The sequence below is a fragment of the Orcinus orca genome, chromosome 2 (genome assembly GCF_937001465.1).
Source record: "Orcinus orca chromosome 2, mOrcOrc1.1, whole genome shotgun sequence".
Taxonomy (NCBI): Eukaryota; Metazoa; Chordata; class Mammalia; order Artiodactyla; family Delphinidae; genus Orcinus; species Orcinus orca.
This window is the reverse complement of record NC_064560.1, coordinates 193,599,167-193,615,904: the sequence shown is the minus strand read 5'-3', so window position 1 is coordinate 193,615,904 and position 16,738 is coordinate 193,599,167.

Below are 16,738 nucleotides of genomic sequence, written 5' to 3'. Positions count from 1 at the left end.
CAGCCAGCCAGAGCAGCAAAGGGAGAGGGAAAGGTCTGGTTTACTCTTGAAAGGCCTGACATGGAAGTTAAACCCTCAATTCCTTCACATTCTCATTGGCCAGAACAGAGTCACGTGGCCACACCTACCTGCAAAGAAGGCCAAGAAGTGCAGTTCTCGTTCTAAGTGGCCAGGTGCACAGCAAAAAGTCCTGTGACTGTGGACAACAGGGTCAATAGACATTGGGGTGCAACAGCCAGTGTCTGCCACAAGCACCTACTGAGTACATTGAACATGGCTGGGTGCTAGGGACTCAGCAGTAAGAAAGTCCTTGACCTTGAGGAGCTCTCAGGGGAGACGAACATGGAAACCAATAATTAGAATTTGCTTTAGTGGATGCTTGGGCCATGTGCCATAAAAACCCCAAGGCAGGTTGTCTTGATGTGCTCGGGCTACCAGAACAAAGCACCATAGACTGGGGACTTAAATGTAGAAGTTTATTTCTCACAGTTCTGGGAGGCTTGAAGTCCAAGATCAGGGTGCCAGTGTGGTCAGTTTCTGGTGAGAGCTCTTCTCCTGGCTTGCGGATGGCTGTCATCCCACATGATAGAGAGAGAGTGCACCCCAGTATCTATCCTTATAAGGGCACTAATCCCATCACGAGGGCCCCACTCTCCTGACCTAAACCTAATTATCTCCCAAAGGCCTCCACCTCCAAATACCATCACATTGGGCTTCAACATACCAATTTGGGGGAGACACAATTCAGTCCATAGCCCTAGGCAACTGGTTAGGCCTGGTGGAGGACAAGACAAGGGGTCAGAGGAGGTGTCCTATGAAGGTGGCATCTCAGCAGAGTCTCCAGTTATCACTGTCCCTCCCTTTCCTCTCTGTACCTCCTAGAGGTATCTGTGTCCCTGTCTTACTCTCTCCTTCTCTACCCAGAAGCACTATGGCCTATGGCCACCCTGAGAACTTTGTCCTGAACCCAAAGAAGCTCTTCTCTGTGAGTGTGTATGTGTGTGCGTGCATGTGCACGCATTGTGTATGTCTTTTTGTCACACTCCTCCTTTGAACCCACCCCACCTCTGAACAAACAAACCATAGCCTCCTAATGGGTCCGGAGACACTAGTTTTGAAGCAAGACAGCTTTGCCAAAGCCGTTCTGTGAGCAAAACTTGTCTTCTCTGATCACCACCCACTTGGAGGTCCCCAAACTGGGGAGAGGCATCTCTAGTACTCTGAAAATGGAATGCCTCTGCTTAAATTAACCAAGTACACAGCACCCACACTCGTGTGTGCGCACACACACACACGCACGCACGCACACACTCATGCCCAAATAGACAGTCTCTCAGAAATGAAGATGCAGATAAGAGGCTCAAGGACAGGCCTTACTTGCCCTCTGTCAGTTTACAAGGGAATTTATTCCACATATTCATCTATGAATATTTAGCAAGGCAACAATACCATCCAATGACACCCATGACACCCATGAGATACACAACTCGGAGAGCCCTCTCCCAGGAATGTACACAATGCTTCATGTCAACGTTTTAACTGGGCTGAATGTTTGAAATGCAAACCTTAGCTTACAATAATCCTCCCCTTTCTCTCGCTCACTTTCTCTCCCTTTTTTATCTGTGTACTCAGCCATTCCCCTATTTTTGATGCAAACCATCAAGAAAATTCTGTACAATAACAGCAGACCTGATGGGGTATGAGGACAGCTACTAAGGATTTGAGAAGTGCTCCTGGCACAAACAAATTTTCAGACATTACATTCTTCCTTTTTTCTCAGGAAAAAACACGCACAAATTAGGCAAGGGCTCTTCTAAGATTGGCTAACAAGGTTTAACGTTCAATAAACCTGTAAACTTTTTTTTTTTGCCGTACGCGGGCCTCTCACTGCTGTGGCCTCTCCCGTTGCAGGGCACAGGCTCCGGACGCGCAGGCTCAGCGGCCATGGCTCACGGGCCCATCCGCTCCATGGCATGTGGGATCTTCCCGAACCGGGGCACGAACCCATGTCCCCTGCATCGGCAGGCGGACTCTCAACCACTGCGCCACCAGGGAAGCCCCAAACCTGCAAACTTTTGATAAACCACTGTGGCCAGCTGAAAAACGGCCCCCAAAGAGATCAGGTCCTAATCCCTGGGACCTGTGAATGTTGCCTTATATGACAAAGGGACTTTGCAGATGTCATGAAGTTAAGGAGCGTGATTTAGACTTTAGGATCCTGGATTATCCAGATGGGCCCTAAGTGTAATCACAGGAGTCCTTGTAAGACAGAAGCAGAGGGATACCTGTCTATAGGAAAAAGAGAAGGTCATGTGATGATGGAAGCGTGGAGGAAGCGGCCGTGAGCCAAGGATTGCAGGCAGTCACCAAAAACTGCAAAAGCAAAGAAACGTTCTCTCCTAGAGCCTCAGAAGGAACCAGCTCTGTCAACACTATGGCTTTAGCCCAGTGAAACTCATTTCAGACTTGTGGCCTCCAGAACTGTAAGAGAATACATTTGTGTTGTTTCAGTCACTAAGTTTGTGGTCATTTGTTATAGCAGCAACAGGAACCTGATACAGTCACAAAAGCTGTAAAGGCAGGGCTCTGTCCCAACCACAGGTGTCCCCAGCATCTCCTGAGGAACTAACCTGCAGTTCTGTCTATGGGGCTCCACTGTCAGTATGAAACCATGGGGAACCATGCATGTCCTAGGGGTCTTGTTCCTGTGTGCATTTTTTAAAACATCTTTATTGGAGTATAATTGCATTACAATGGTGTGTTAGTTTCTGCTTTATAACAAAGTGAGTCAGCTATACGTATACATATGTACCCATGTCTCCTCCCTCTTGCGTCTCCCTCCCACCCTGCCTATCCCACCCCTCTAGGTGGACACAGAGCACCAAGCTTATCTCCCTGTGCTATGTGGCTGCTTCCCACTAGCTATCTATCTTACCTTTGACAGTGTATATATGTCCATGACACTCTCCAACTTCATCTCAGCTTACCCTTCCCCCTCCGCATATCCTCAAGTCCATTATCTACATCTGAGTCTTTATTCCTTTCCTGCCCCTAGGTTCTTCAGAACCTTTTATTATTATTATTATTTTTTAGATTCCATATATATGTGTTAGCATACAGTATTTGTTTTTCTCTTTCTGACTTACTTCACTCTGTATGACAGACTCTAGGTCCATCCACCTCACTACAAATAACTCAATTTTGCTTCCTTTTATGGCTGAGTAATATTCCATTATATATATGTGCCACATCTTCTTTATCCATTCATCTGTCGATAGACATTTAGGTTGCTTCCATGTCCTGGATATTGTAAATAGAGCTACAATGAACATTTTGGTACATGTCTCTTTTTGAATTATGGTTTCCTCAGGGTATATGGCCAGTAGTGGGATTGCTGGGTCATATGGTAGTTCTATTTTTAGTTTTTTAAAGAACCTCCATACTGTTCTCCATAGTGGCTGTATCAATTTATATTCCCACCAACAGTGCAAGAGTGTTCCCTTTTCTCCACACCCTCTCCAGCATTTATTGTTTGTAGATTTTTTCATGACGGCTATTCTGACTGGTGTGAGGTGATACCTCATTGTAGTACTGATTTGCATTTCTCTAATGATTAGTGATGTTGAGCATCCTTTCATGTGTTTGTTGCCAATCTGTATATCTTCTCTGGAGAAATGTCTATATACGTCTTCTGCCCATTTTTGGATTGGGTTGTTTGTTTGCTTGTAAATTTTGGAGATTAATCCTTTGTCAGTTGCTTCATTTGCAAATATTTTCTCCCATTCCGAGGGTTGTCTTTTCGTCTTGTTTATGGTTTCCTTTGATCTGCAAAAGCTTTTAAGTTTCATTAGGTCCCATTTGTTTATTTTTGTTTCCATTTCTCTAGGAGGTGGGTCGAAAAGGATCTTGCTGTGATTTATGTCATAGAGTGTTCTGCCTATGTTTTCCTCTAAGAGTTTGATAGTGTCTGGCCTTACATTTAGGTCTTTAATCCATTTCGAGTTTATTTTTGTATATGGTGTTAGGGAGTGTTCTAATTTCATTCTTTTACATGTAGCTGTCCAGTTTTCCCAGCACCACTTATTGAAGAGGCTGTCTTTTCTCCATTGTATATTCTTGCCTCCTTTATCAAAGGTAGGGTGACCATATGTTTGTGGGCTTATCTCTGGGCTTTCTGTCCTGTTCCATTGATCTATATTTCTGTTTCTGTGCCAGTACCATACTGTCTTAATTACTGTAATTTTGTAGTATAGTCTGAAGTCAGGGAGCCCGATTCCTCCAGCTCCGTTTTTCTTTCTCAAGATTGCTTTAGCTATTCAGGGTCTTTTGTGTCTCCAAACAAATTGTGAAATATTTTGTTCTAGTTCTATGAAAAATGCCATTGGTAATTTGATAGGGATTGCATTGAATCTGTAGATTGCTTTGGGTAGTATAGTCATTTTCACAATGTTGATGCTTCCAATCCAAGAACATGGTATATCTCTCCATCTGTTGGTATCATCTTTAATTTCTTTCATCAGTGTCTTATAGTTTTCTGCATACAGGTCTTTTGTCTCCTTAGGTAGATTTATTCCTAGGTATTTTATTCTTTTTGTTTTAATGGTAAATGAGAGTGTTTCCTTAATTGCTCTTTCAGATTTTTCATCATTAGTGTATAGGAATGTAAAATATTTCTGTGCATTAATTTTGTATCCTGATACTTTACCATTCCTTGATTAGCTCTAGTAGTTTTCTGGTGGCATCTTTAGGATTCTCTATGTATAGTATCATGTCATCTGCAAACAGTGAGAGTTTTACTTCTTCTTTCCGATTTGGATTCCTTTTATTTCTTTTTCTTCTCTGATTGCTGTGGCTAAATCTTCCAAAACTATGTTGAATAATAGTGGTGAGAGTGGGCAACCTTGTCTTGTTCCTGATCTTAGTGAAATGGTTTCAGTTTTTCACCATTGAGAACAATGTTGGCTGTAGGTTTGTCATATATGGCCTTTATTATGTTGAGGTAAGTTCCCTCTATGCCTACTTTCTGAAGGGTTTTTATCATAAATGGTGGTGAATTTTGTTGAAAACTTTTTCTGCATCTATTGAGATGATCGTATGGTTTTTCTCCTTCAATTTGTTAATATGGTTTATCACATAGATTCATTTCCATATACTGAAGAATCCTTGCATTCCTGAGATAAACCCCACTTGATCATGGTGTATGATCCTTTTAATGTGCTTCTGGATTCTGTTTGCTAGTATTTTGTTGAGGATTTTTGTATCTATGTTCATCAGTGATATTGGCCTGTAGTTTTATTTTTTTGTGACATCTTTGTCTGATTTGGTATCAGGGTGATGGTGGCCTCATAGAATGAGTTTGGGAGTGTTCCTCCCTCTGCTATATTTTGGAAGAGATTGAGAAGAATAGTTGTTAGCTCTTCTCTAAATGTTTGATAGAATTCGCCTGTGAGGCCATCTGCTCCTGAGCTTTTGTTTGTTGGAAGATTTTTAATCACACTTTCAATTTCAGTGCTTGTGATTGGTCTGTTTATATTTTCCATTTCTTCCTGGTTCAGTCTCGGAAGGTTGTGCTTTTCTAAGAATTTGTTCATTTCTTCCAGGTTGTCCATTTTATTGGCATAGAGTTGCTTGTAGTATCTCAACATCCTTTGTATTTCTGCAGTGTCAGTTGTTACTTCTCCTTTTTCATTTCTAATTCTATTGATATGAGTCTTCTCCCTTTTTTTCTTGATGAGTCTGGCTAATGGTTTATCAACTTTGTTTACCTTCTCAAAGAACCAGCTTTTAGTTTTATTGATCTTTGTTATCATTTTCTTCATTTCTTTTTCATTTATTTCTGATCTGATCTTTATGATTTCTTTACTTCTGCTAACTTTGGGGATTTTTTGTTCTTCTTTCTCTAATTGCTTTAGGTGCAAGATTAGTTTGTTTATTTGAGATGTTTCTTGTTTCTTGAGGTAGGATTGTATTGCTATAAACTTCCCTCTTAGAACTGCTTGTGCTGCATCCCATAGGTTTTGGGCGTCATGTTTTCCTTGTCATTTGTTTCTAGGTATTTTTTGATTTCCTCTTTGATTTCTTCAGTGATGTTTTGGTTATTTAGTAGTGTATTGTTTAGCCTCCATGTATTTGTATTTTTTACAGATTTTTTCCTGTAATTGATATCTAGTCTCATAGCATTGTGGTCGGAAAAGATATTTTATACGATTTCAATTTTCTTAAATTTACCAAGACTTGATTTGTGACCCAAGATATGATCTATCTGGAGAATGTTCCATGAGCATTTGAGAAGAAAGTGTATTCTGTTGTTTTTGGATGGAATGTCCTATAAATATCAATTAAGTCCATCTTGTTTAATGCATCATTTAAAGCTTGTGTTTCCTTATTTATTTTCATTTTGGATGATCTGTACATTGGTGAAAATGGGTGTTAAAATCCCTACTATGATTGTGTTACTGTCAATTTCCCCTTTTATGGCTGTTAGCATTTGCCTTATGTATTGAGGTGCTCCTATGTTGGGTGCATAAATATTTACAATTGTTATATCTTCTTCTTGGATTCATCCCTTGATCATTATGTAGTGTCCTTTTTTGTCTCTTGTAATAGTCTTTATTTTAAAGTATATTTTGTCTGATATGAGAATTGCTATTCCAGCTTTCTTTTGATTTCCATTTGCATGGAATAATTTTTTCCACCCACTCACTTTCAGTCTGTATGTGTCCCAAGGTCTGAAGTGGGTCTCTTTCAGACAGCATACATACAGGTCTTGTTTTTGTATCCATTCAGCCAGTCTATGTCTTTTGGTTGGAACATTTAATCCATTTACATTTAAGGTAATTATCAATATGTATGTTCCTATTACCATTTTCTTAATTGTTTTGGGTTTGTTATTGTAGGTCTTTTCGTTCTCTTGTGTTTCCTGCCTAGAGAAGTTCCTTTAGCATTTGTTGTAAAGCTGGTCTGGTGGTGCTGAATTCTCTTAGCTTTTGCTTGTCTGTAAAGGTTTAATTTCTCTTTCCAATCTGAATGAGATCCTTGCTGGGTAGAGTAATCTTGGTTGTAGGTTTCTCCCTTTCATCACTTTAAATATGTCCTGCCACACCCTTCTGGCTTGCAGTGTTTCTGCTGAGAAATCAGCTGTTAACCTTTTGGGGATTCCCTTGTATATTATTTGTTGCTTTTCCCTTGCTGCTTTTAATATTTTTTATTTGTATTTAATTTTTGATAGATTTAAATTTTGATAGTTTGATCAATATGTGTCTTGGCGTGTTTCTCCTTGGATTTATCCTGTATGGGACTCTCCGTGCTTCCTGGACTTGATTATTTCCTTTCCCATATTAGGCAAGTTTTCAACTATAAACTCTTCAGATATTTTCTCAGTCCCTTTCTTTTTCTCTTCTTCTTCTGGGACCCCTATAATTCAAATGTTGGTGCATTCAGTGTTTTCCCAGAGGTCTCTGAGACTGTCCTCAATTCTTTTCATTCTTTTTTCGTTATTCTGCTCTGTTATAATTGTTTCCACTATTTTATCTTCAAGGTCACTTATCCCTTCTTCTGTCTCAGTTATTCTGCTATTGATTCCTTCTAGAGAATTTTAAATTTCATTTATTGTGTTGTTCATCATTGTTTGTTTGCTCTTTAGTTCTTCTAGATCCTTGTTAAATGTTTCTTGTATTTTCTCCATTCTATTTCCAAGATTTTGGATCATCTTTACTATCATTACTCTGAATTCTCTTTCAGGTAGACTGCTTATTTCCTCTTATTTGTTTGGTCTGGTGGGTTTTTACCTTGCTCCTTCATATGCTGTGTATTTCTCTGTCTTCTCATTTTGCTTAACACTGCATTTGTGGTCTCCTTTTCACAGGCTGCAGGTTTGTAGTTCCCATTGTTTCTGGTGTCTGCCCTCAGTAGGTAGGGTTGGTTCAGTGGGTTGTGTAGGCTTCCTGGTGGGGGGGACTGGTGCCTGTGTTCTGGTGGATGAGCCTGGATCTTGTCTTTCTGGGGGGGCAGGACCGCGACCAGTGGTGTGTTTTGGAGTGTCTGTGGACTTATTATGATTTTAGGCAGCCTCTCTGCTAATGGGTGGGGTTGTGTTCCTGTCTTGCTAGTTGTTTGGTGTGGGGTGTCAAGCACTGTAGCTTGCTGGTCATTGAGAGGAGCTGAGTCTTAGTCTTGAGATGGAGATCTCTGGGAGAGCTTTTGCCGTTTGATATTACGTGGGGCTGGGAGGTCTCTCGTGGTCCAATGTCCTGAACTCAGCTCTCCCACTACCAAGGCTCAGACCTGACACCTGGCCGGAGCACCACGACCCTTTTGGGAAGTCTGAGGTCTTCTGCTAGCGTTCTGTAGGTGTTCTGTAGGTGTTCTGTAGAACTTGTTCCACATGTAGGTGTATTTTTGATGTATTTGTGGAGAGGAATGTGATCTCCACGTCTTCCTCCTCCACCATCATGAAGGTCTCTTGTGCATTTTTAAAAGTCCTCTGTTTTTCTAATAATAAAGTCAATACAGGCCCATGGTAGGAAATATAAGGTCTAAAGAAAAGTCGGAAGAACATAAAACAAAAAGAAAAATCAAAAAGAACATCACACTCACCCATAATCCCACCCTTCAGAAATAACCTTCTTAATAGCAATGATCACAATTTGTAAGTTATTTTCATGATTCTTTTCTTAATATTGCCTCTTCTTTCACCCTTAACCCAGACAGTAAGGTCCATAAAGGGAGAAACCCACTCTATTTTGTGTGCCACATCTCTGGTGAAATGTTCAGCGCCTGATATACAGTAGATGATCAATAAATGCAATGCATACTACTATATATAAAATAGATAAATAAGGGCCTTCTGTATAGCACAGGGAACTATGCTCAATATCTTGTAATAACCTATAATGGAAAAGAATGTGAAAAGAATATATATATATATATATATATATATACACACATATATATATATATATGTACAGCTGAATCACTTTGCTGTATACCTGAAATATTTTAAATCAACTATACTTCAATTAAAAAATAAGTAAAAAATAAGTGCAATGCATAATCATTGAATGAATGACCCTTACTCACAGCTTGGTACTTTTCTTTCCAGGCTTTTCTTGGTGTGTGTTGCCTGTTTTCACATGTTTAAGACTGTTCTACAGCCACACATTTGGGGCCTACCTTCCTCATTTAATATTTTATCCTGAACATGTTCCAAATCATTACATAGTCTTCAAAACTTTGTTTTCATGTCAACCTAATAGCCTATCCTGTGGCTGTTCCCTTGTGAGCTTACTTTCTTTTCTTCTGTTATCAATAGTGCAGTCATAAACATCTTGGTGCATACATCTTTATCCACGTTCTGATTATTTTCTCGAGGTAAATTCCTAGGAGGGGCCATTACAGAGCCTGGTGCGTCACCATTGTTACAACCTGCTGTAGCTATCTGTCTATGCCTTTACATACTTTAAAACCAACTCTGTTATCAAGAGGGGAACCTCAGGGTCCTAGAACAGCAGTGCACACAATCTCGTAGTGAAGCTGGTCCACTTAGTTTTTATTTAAGAGGAGAACTCTTTTTTTTTTTTTTTTTTTTTGCCTCATCATGCAGCTTGAGGGATCTTAGTTCCCCGAACGGGAATCGAACTGGTGCCTCCCTGCAGTGGAAATGCGGAGTCTTAACCACTGGACTGCCAGGGAAATATCTAAGCAGAGAACTCTGGCTGGGTGACAGGAGACCCAGGCACTGGAGTGAGATTGGCCACTTTCTAACCACGTCGCTTTTCTCTGGGAAATTGGATGTCTTCCTGTTTAAAATATGGAAGTTGGGTGATGACTTTAAGCTCTCTTCTACCAAGAAACTTCTAGCAACTCCTCTTGGGGAGCATTACAAAAGCCAGTGAAAATTAGGGGTCATTCATGCCGGACCATCGAATACTGATGTAAAAAGTCAGACTTGCCAGATTTATAAATTAAACCATAAGAAGCCTTTTGCCACTCTCTTGTCTGCATGGATACGGCATTTGTCGCCTCTGCATGTTTGTTGAAAATTTATTCAAATCATTCAAAGAACATGAAAAACCTTCCCCCTCCGTGAACAGACTAAAAGAAGTAATTGGCCTGAATTACCCGATGCAACAAATTCCATTTCTGCAGAGTCACAAGAAACAAAAGGTGATTTGTGGGGAATGCCTTTGGCAGGATTTTAAGCTGTATTATTGACAGGACTGTCCTCTCGTGCCTTGAAAACATAATCCGTGTCTGACGTAGGTAACAACACCATCAGCCAGTGCTCTTCTAATCTAGTTCTTGCTTCTAAGCAAGGCACCTAAATCATTCCAGACGGCTCCTGCTCTACAGTTCTCTTGGAGATTTGACACTTGCTCTTCTTCAGTCAGTCACTCAACACACATTTGCTGGGAGATGTCCGGGCCCTTTGCTGGTTCCCAGGGAGATGATGGAGCTGAATAAGGCATGCTCTCCTGGGCAAAATGAGAAGAACACGGAAATCCCAGCTCTGCCTCAACCTGGCCGTGTGACCTGAGAAAACACACCTCTCTCATTTTTGCCTCCAGTAAACGGGGCTGTTAATACCTCACCCGGGCCAGTTATGAAGGACGAGTCAAGCTATGTCACACGGGTGGCCCAGAGCCTGGTATGGAGAAGACAAGCAATGTGAGCCCCTCCATCCTGGCCTAGAAACTCACAGCTTGACGAGCAAGAAAGAAATCTAGGCTATTTCAGTCCAACAGTTTTTTACAGAGTTGTGCTTAAGCGTAGAGAGAGAAACCACCCGCTCTGGGTTTTTAGATGCATAAAGGGGAGTGTTCAGAGTGTGTTGGGGGCAAGGTGAAGGGTTTGCAAGCCCGTCCCATGCCACCTTTTAGAGCCAAATGGTTGGAATCGGTCTGCAAGGATCCAGGCTGATGGGTGTTTATTTAGACACACATGCCAACAGCCTATAATACATGCCCAGAAGAGGGAAGGAGGCCAGCAGCATCGATGGATTTTATGTGCAGGAAAGAATTGTGGCTGTGAAATGTGTAGACGCTTCATTTTCGGATTAGGCTACAGGAAGAGAGGAAATGTCTCTCTCCCCAAAGCTAGAAAATTGGGCCAAGTTGGGCTGCAGGGAGGATTTCTGCATTTGGAAGACACTGGCATCTGGTGGACCTGGGCTTCGGGGCAGCCTGGGTTTGGGTCCCAAATCTGCCACTTACTAAGCGCGTGAGGACCAGCAAGCCCCGTTTTCTCCAAAGTTTCATCCTGTGCCTGATGGGGGTGAATGTGGCGCATCCTTCCGAGGGCTGGTGTGAGCATCGAATGGCGTGAGGCTGGGAGAGCACCTCCCACAGGGCCCGGCTCCCTGCAAGTGTTCCATAAATGTTAGTTATTATTATTTGTAGGCAGGAGGCTGGTTACTATGCTTCTAATCAAATGTTCCTTTGAATCCAAAGAGTCTTTGTCTTTGACTCCCTGCATTTATGGAGAGTTCAGGGAAAACTTGTACAAGTTGGAGAAAAGGACCAGTTGTGTACTTTCACCCTGGCATGGCAAGCCGGTGTTACAGCAGCCGCTTCTGAGGGGCCGGTAACCCACAACAGCAGGAGGTCTTAGGATTCAGATTCAACAGAGATTTGCGGAGTACTTTTTACATTCACTGCACTCTGGACGTCACCCTCCCCTTGTTTAATCTCAGTTCACCCACCGCCTTGGCAACAGCACGAGGGAGAATTAGTGTCTCTGGAGGCACATAGAGGCCAGGTGATTTGCCCGAAGACAGAGCTTGGAGGTGGCAGAGCAGGGATTTCAACCTGGATCCAAACGACGAGTGACCTTTCATAACTTCACTCCTGGAAGGATGTGTGTCTCCTAAGAGGTGGAGTGCCCTGGGAGACCTGTGTGGAGACCACAGACTCCCTTCTTGCCCAGACCTCCTGACTACAAGCAGAAAGACTTGTACGCAGGAGACTGAGCATGTCCCAGACCCGAGTTCCTAGGACTGACATCCAGGAGGGGTGCCCTTCTGATGCTTTCAGTCACATCAACAAATACATGAGCCATCATTCTGCATCGCCATGAACCCAAAGGCTTCCTGCAGTTGCAGGATAAGCAGAGCTCATTCAGCACTGTGTGCTGGGCAGAGTCCTGGGGCATCAGGGGACAAGACTAAGCCTTTGGGCCTCTCCCTGTGTCTCCCCCTGTGCCTGGCAGAGGCTGGGGCCAGCACTGTGCACGCCCCCTCAGGGAGCCAGGACTCGCTCACGAAAGGAACCAACCTCTGTCCTCGTCAACTCAAGACGAGAGGACATCTCTGAGCCAGCTCTGGGCCTCGAGTCTGACTCCAGGGGAGAAGCTCAGCCCCTGGACCTGGGGAAGGATGTGCAAAGACCAAAGCATGTCAGTAAGGACAGCTCAACCATCTGACATGCCAAAATGACCAGAGTGCAGTAAGAGACCCAGGAAATCCTAACTTCCTGTGTGTTCAGAAGTCACTATGCCGCCTCTGACTGGCCTCCTTCCCAGCCTTGGGGCCTCCCTCGAGCTCCGGCCACGTGAATGGCTCAGGGGCTGTTTCCCCCACAGGCCCTGCCCATTTGGGCCCGTGGCTTGTTCTGGCTGTGCCTTCTGTCTGAATGCCTCCCACCCCATTATGGGCCTTCATTCATTGCCCACGTCCAAGGACTCTTCCCCTCTCCTCCGAGCAGCCCCAACACCGCTCCCCTGCGGCAGTAAGAAGCAGGTGTCAAAACTCCTGGGAGGTGCTCATCTTTGCTGCCCCCGTTCTTACGTCAGCTCACACCCAGGGCAGCTGAATAGAGGCTTGTTGTATAAATTCCATAATTAGTCATCAATTCTTCCTGTCCCCCATGTCACCTCATTCGGGGGATTAAATAACTAGACTATATGGTTAAAAAGTGCTCTCTCGGGACTTCCCTGGTGGCGCAGTGATTAAGAATCCACCTGCCAGTGCAGGGGACACGGGTTCGAGCCCTGGTCCGGGAAGATCCCACATGCCGCGGAGCCACTAAGCCCGTGCGCCACAACTACCGAAGCCCGCGCGCCTAGACCCTGTGCTCTGCAACAAGAGAAGCCACCGCAATGAGAAGCCCGCACACCGCAACGAAGAGCAGTACCTGCTCGCCACAACTAGAGAAAGCCTGTGCGCAGCAACAAAGACCCAATGCAGCCAAAAATTAATTAATTAATTTAAAAAATAAAACGGGGGCTCTCTCAACATGGTTTCGTTCCTTACAATAAACCTACAAGGCAGCTGTTCTTACTGCCCCATGTCAGTATTCTTTCCCCTTTTTCTCCCAATGATAAAACTTAGGCCCAAAGACCTTATGATTCCCTAAAGCTTGGTGGTAGCAAGGATGGGGGTCAGCCTGAGCTCTGGGCTCTGCATGTGCCAGGAGCAAGCATGTCCCCCAGCCCCAGCGGAGAACGAGTGAGGACCCGGCAGTTCCTCACCTGGGCCAGGTAGGGTGTGGCCCAGGCCTCGAGGCCCTCCTGCCGGGCGGCCCGTCCTGCCTGCCCACGGGAGGCCTCCGCCAGCTGCCCTCCACCGTCTGCCGATTCCAAGCTTTTTGGCAAACTGGCACCTAATCCCCCACCATCTGTGAGCAGAGCGCATCTTGGCTACCTCTTGGTGCTTCTTCAAATCAACTTGCAAGTTTTCAAAGTGATGCGAGTTCTTGGTGCTTGCAAAAATGTCAGCTTCCGTCACATCTTATTAAAACTGAAAATATGAAAAGGTTTCGGATAAACTGAGACGAGGCCAGTTTTCCTCTTCTCTTAAGTGAGATTGCTTTCTTTTCTTTCTTTCTTTCTTTTTTTTTTTTTCAAAAATGAAAAGAGCTTGGTTGTTTTTCTCTGAGCATCAGTGATGATCATCGCCTCTGCACCTGTTGCCTGCCGTGGGCGCCACCATCGGTCCAGACTGCAGTGGCTCTACCCAGACTGTGTGACGGAGGGGTGTTTCAGGTCACTTCTAATGAGGACTGATTTACGTGGGGCCCCTTGATGAGTTAACAATTGTGGAGAAAATTCTCATAGCAGGTAACACCCCTGTGCCAGGAACAATGTCCTCTATGCATCTTCTTATTTAATCTTAGGAAGTAGATTCTCCTTTCATCTCCATAGAGATGAGGGAACGGGGTCCACTGCTTGGCTAGTAAATGGCAGAGTGGGGATTTCAATCCAGGCAGGCTGGCTCCAGAGCCTGTGTTCACCTCTTCAGGACACGGCCTCCGTGCTCCCAGCCAACTCCTCCCGCAATGACATGGGGGCCAGGACCACCTCGTGGGATGTGCAGGCTGGAGGGAGGTGCTGGACTCTAGCCTGAGAGCAATGAGAAGCTCAGGGAGGAGTCTGAGCTGGGGGCGGGCAGGGGCAGAACTGCGCTATGAAGATTGTGGTGGTTGCACTGTGGATTTACTCTTCCTCCCATTAAGCGGCTACGGCTGCATAGCTCAGGGCTAGGTTCTAGGGGGAATACAAGATGAATAAAACCCAAACCCAAACCCAGGGGAAGAAGCCTTTGCTTAATGATGGAAGCCCCAGAACGGAGCAGGTGGCCTCTTGCTGCCCAGGATCAGCCCCTACTTTCTGAATCCATCCCCACCTCACTCCCCTCCCACCGAGGGTCTGGCCACCAGGTCACCCGGGCCTGGTAGGAATCTTGCTACCTGGCAGTCGGCCCCCCTCCGCCTCCTCCCAACTTAATTCTTTTGGGACACCACCTCCTGCTGCCCGCCCTGCGGCACCCGTGCCCCTCCATGCGTGGTGGCCTTTCCGGGGCTTGAACCCTCCCGTCCACTTCTCTGCGGGTGGGTGAGTCTCCCCCACCAGGGGGAGGGGGATTCCTGGAGGGCGGGGCCCCTAGCTCACTCATCTCTGGGTCCCCACGGCCCGGCACATGGCAGGCACTCAGGAGACGAGTGTAGGTGGATTCTCGCAGGGTTAAAGGAATATGAGGGCTCACTGGGAAGGCAGCGCCAAGGGAAGGTGACACTCCGCCGGCTGCATGGCCAAGCGTTCGCCTCTCCGTTTCCTGGTCCATAAAAGGGGCGTCATGGGAAACCTCACAGAGCTGTTGGAGGGTCTGCATGCCTGGTAAGTAACGCTCAGTGCGTAGGGCTGTTACCACTGCAGCCATCAAACCCACCAGCGCCACTGCGGCTGTTACGACCTCTCCCATCAGCACCACTATTACTGCGGGTACCGTTACTACTGCTGAGTACTGTTACTACCTCTGCTGCTGTCACTGCAACTGCTACCACCAATGGTCGCACCACAAGTACCATGAGCAGGACCCTCCTACCACTGCCGTCACTGTTACTATGACTACTACCGCTGTTACCACTATCACTGCTGCTACCACCGTTACGCCACGACCAGTGCTACTACCCTGTCTCTGACTACCGCTAGTCGTAGCGCGGTTGTGTTGCTGCTACCGCCACCACTATTACTGCAGCTACCACCCCTTCCTCTACCAACACTGCTGTTCCCACTGTGGCTTCTGCTGCTCCAGCCACTACTGTTACCAACCAGGGTTCTTGGCCTCCTTAATCAATAAGAATTGATGAGAGGGGGCTTCCCTGGTGGCGCAGTGGTTGAGAGTCCACCTGCCGATGCAGGGGACGCGGGTTCGTGCCCCGGTCCGGGAAGATCCCACATGCCATGGAGCGGCTGGGCCCGTGGGCCATGGCCACTGGGCCTGCGCATCCGGAGCCTGTGCTCCGCAACGGGAGAGGCCACAGCGGTGAGAAGCCCGCGAACCGCAAAAAAAAAAAAAAAAAAAAAAAGTATGCTCGTAGACAAGTATTAGAATAAAACATAAAAAAAAATAATTATTGGAAGATTTGGATATTCAGACTTAAGGGATTTTTCACAATTTTCTTTAATATTGCTGTCATATTGTTTTTTCCAATACAAATGAAAATAGAAAGAACTGTACAAACAATCTAGTGATAGGGGTATTTTTTCCCTTCGAGCATAACATAGATGTGTCTACTTAAAAGACTTCTCTTTTAAAACCTCATTTCACACCACAACAAAGAGTGCCCAACTTTTAGTTCATTTCAAATCAGTTTCTAGTAATAAATTTACTCCCATTCACCACGTGTATAATTTGTACACTTTAGGAGATTTGGCGATTATACAGGAATTCAGAATTTTTAATAATTTCCTGAAGGGTTTTTGAAGCAGACAATGAGCTTTCCCTATTTCCTAAACTATCTGAATGATGGAAAATATCCCAAATAGCTACGCCTGAGTCTTTCTTTCTTCCCTCTATTTTAACGTACATTTTTGTTGTCGTTGTTTTCCCTGCACTTCTGCAAAAAGGAATTCTCCTTTTGAAGACAAGAAATTATAGTCATCTTATCCCTAATGCACTGTTAGATAAGAAAAGAACTTATTATCCTTCAAGAATCTATACACAAAGCCTTCATCCCAGCAGGCAGACTCAATCTCCTTGGGACGGGTAAGCATAAAATCTGACCCGGAGATTTCAGAGCTATGGGAAATGGGTATTTATGTCAGCACTAGCGCTAACAACTGTTTTATTCATTCGATAGAGACCTGGAAAAAAAAAGGTAGGGCTGGAAAGAGCCTTTCAGATCATCTCATTCAGCCACGTCATTTCACAGATGGGGAAATTGAGGTCCACCAGGGTGCTGCAACTTCCCAAGTCCACGCTGCCCCTTAGTGGCTGAGCAGGGACCCCAGCTGCCCCCCTAAA